Genomic DNA, 3,589 nt, shown 5'->3' with positions numbered 1-3,589 from the left:
TGTGGATCATGTTTTTTTGTTTGTGTTTGTTTTTTGTTTTTTGGGAGGGGTTTGAGACGGAGTCTTGCTCTGTCGCCCGGGCTGAAGTGCAGTGACTCGATCTCTGTTCACTGCAACCTCCCCCTCCCGGGTTCAAGCGATTCTTTATTTTTATGTATGTATGTATTTATTTATTTATTTTTATTTTTATTTTTATTTTTTTTGAGACGGAGTCTCACTCTGTTGCCCAGGCTGCAGTGCAGTGGCTTGATCTCGACTCACTGCAAGCTCACCCTCCTGGGTTCACGCCATTCTCCTGCCTCAGCCTCCTGAGTAGCTGGGTCTGTAGGCATGTGTCACCACACACTACTAAATGTTTGTGTTTTTTGTGGAGACAGGATTTCACCATGTTGGCCAGGGTGGTCTTGAACCATGTAATCCGCCTGCCTCGGCATCGCAAAGTACTAGGATTAGAGGTGTGAGCCACCGCACCCGACTGAAATGGGTTAATTTTTTTTTTTTTTTGAGACGAAGTCTCGCTTTGTCACCCAGGCTGGAGTCAATGGCAATTTCAGTGCAACCCCCACCTGCTGGGTTCAAGCGATTCTCCTGCCTCAGCCTCCCAAGTAGCTGGGACTACAGGTGTGTGCCACCATTCCCAGCTAATTTTTGTATTTTTAGTAGAGACGGGGTTTCACCGTGTTAGCCAGGAAGGTCTTGATCTCCTGACCTCGTGATCCGCCCATCTCGGCCTCCCAAAGTGCTGGGATCACAGGCTTGAGCCACCGCGCCCGGCCCTTAATTTTTTTTATACTGACACATGGCCATGCAGTTCTTGAGTAATGCACAGAGAAAAGGGAAGCAGTGAAGTAGAAACAACTTGAGGAAATATTACACGGTGAACTCTAGAACACGGAGCCCAGGGTGGAGGAGCCTCAGGGGCAGGGGCCAAGGGTCACAAGGAGGCTGTGATGTGAAGAAAGCAGCTGACAAGGCAGCAGGGGGCAGAGGAGAGAGGGGCAGCTGAAGGGCAAGGAAGAAAGGACAGTTCTCAGTTTTGCTGGAGGCCTCAATGGCAGCCAGAATGCTTGGCCAAGCGCTAGAGAAGCCAGACCAAGAAGCCCCTCTGCCCTCTGGAGACACAGAGAAACCTCCCCATGGGTCAGGTCCAGCTGCCCATCCTAGGACACCACACAGGGAGCAGATGTCTCACCTGGCCCAGCACGATTCTCCAGACCCAGGCTGGAGGAAGGAGACTGACCCCTCTCTTTATCTCACCCTTTCCTGCCCAGAACCTCTGTCCATGGCCAATGGATGACCTTTGGCCAAGAATACAATAACTTGGCCTGACGTTGTGAAGTCACGGTCCATCCAGGGAGGGGCAAGAAGATGACCAGAAACATCTCAGGAGTGGCTGGCAAGCTGCCTTATGTGTGTGGTCCTGTGCTGCGACTACACGTTCCTCACTCACCTCTACAACGATCACGGCACGAGGGAGGAAACGGGTGCAGAGCCTAAGGAACGTGCCCAAAGCCCTACAGCTGGTATATTAGTTATCTACTGCTGTTTAACAAATTGCCCCAAAATTTAGATGTGTAAAACAACAAAGAGGTCTAACTCATGGTTCCTGTGGGTCTGGAATTCAGGAGAGGCAGGGCTGGGTGGTCTGGCTCAGGCTCTCTCGTGAAGTTGCCATCAAGATGCAGCCAAGGCTGGTCAGGTGCGGTGACTCACACCTGTAATCCCAGCACTTTGGGAGTCCGAGGCGGGCAGATCGCCAGGTGAAGATTTTGAGACCAGCCTGGCCAACATAGCGAAACCCCGTCTCTACTGAAAATATACCAAAATTAGCTGGACATGGTGGCAGGCGCCTGTAATCCCAGTTATTCAGGAGACTGAGGCACAAGAATCGCTTGACCCCAGCAGGCAGAAGTTGTGGTGAGCCGAGATCGCGCCATTGCATTCCAGCCTGGGCAACAAGAATAAGACTCTGCCCCCCCAACCCCCTGAAAAACAAAAATTGCAGCATGGACTGAGTCATCTAAAGGCTAGAGCAGGGCTGAAGGATGCACTTCCTAAAAGATTCATTCTCATGTTCCCACAGCTGTAGGCTGGAGGCCTCAGTCCCTCACCACTGGGGCCTTTTCCCAGGAGTGTCTGCTTTCAAGCCCTGGCAGCTGGCACTCCCCCGAGCAAGTGGCCCAAGAGAAAGAGAACACAGGCAAGATAGAAGCCGCCGCGTCGTTATGACCTAACCTCAGAAGTGACACACCATCACTTCCAACACATATGCTGGTCACACACAACAACCCTGATAGAAAGAGATCGGGTGTGCTTTGGGAGGCTGAGGCAGGAGCACTGCTTGAGGCTAGGTGTTTGAGACCAGCCTGGGCAACAAAGTGACACCCTGTCTCTAACAACAACAACAAAAAAAACCTTTTTAAATGTTTTACAAAGTGAAACAGGACTATACAAGGGTATGAAATCCAGGAGGGGCCATTCCTGGGGGCCCCTTCAAGCTAGTTGAGGACAGAGTCAGGATTCCAATCTCAGGGAGAGAAAGAGAGAAGCAAGAAGCACAGGCCCGGCCTGGACCCTGCAGGTGTGCACACCAGAAGGCCCTGAGTTACAAAGCCAGGGAAGGAAGGGCTCTCCCAGCAAGGATCCCAAGCTGGTTGGCATTTCTAGACCGACCCTACAGCTACTCAGTAGCATCCGGAAAGGGGACTAAAGGGGAAAATGGGGGGCAGGGAGATCAGGTGAGAGAAAAGGGGGCTCTCAAAAGACAACAGCACTGGCCGGGCGCGGTGGCTCACACCCGTAATCCCAGCACTTTGGGAGAGTGAGGCAGGTGGATCACTTGGGGTCAGGAGTTGGAGACCAGCCTGGCAAACATGGTGAAACCCCATCTCTACTAAAAATACAAAAATTAGCCAGGCATGGTGGTGGATGCCTGTAATCCCAGCTACTCAGGAGGCTGAAGTATGAGAATCACTTGAACCCAGGGAGGCGGAGGTTGTAGTGTGCACTACAACCTAGTGAGATTGAGCCACTGCACTCCAGTCTGGGCAGCAGAGGGAGACTCTGTCTCAAAAAAAAAAAGAAAAAAGAAAAAAAAGACAACATGGTCTCCTGTCTGCCTCTGGCCCACAAGGCCCTGGTCACATGTCTGAGGCTCCCAATATACATTTGTTGGGCTGCAGATACGTGGATGGATGGAAGACACAAAGTCATTGAGTGGTTTCCAAGCCACCGGGTAAATATCCTCCCATATAAGGCACGCCAAGGGAGAATCAGACTTGACTGGGAGTCAGGAAACAGAAAGTTGCATGAGATCTGAGGCAAGTAATTCCCCCTCCTTAAACCTCAATTTTCCCTGAGGTAAAATGGGCTGGCTCAGCAACTGCCAAAAGTCCCAAAAGTGGAAAACATCCAGTGTTGGTGGGAATGTAGAGAAAGGGGCGCCTCCATAAACCAATGATAGGAACACAGTATTTCCTTTCAACCTGAGCAGTGCGAATTCCTGTCCTAGGCCTTTCTCTCTAAAAGGCAGAATAATGGCCTCTCCAAAGATGTTCTCATCCTAATCTCCCAACCTGTGAATGTGTTA

Source organism: Piliocolobus tephrosceles, chromosome 17 (assembly GCF_002776525.5).
Source record: "Piliocolobus tephrosceles isolate RC106 chromosome 17, ASM277652v3, whole genome shotgun sequence".
Taxonomy (NCBI): Eukaryota; Metazoa; Chordata; class Mammalia; order Primates; family Cercopithecidae; genus Piliocolobus; species Piliocolobus tephrosceles.
This window is presented reverse-complemented; position numbering follows the sequence as displayed.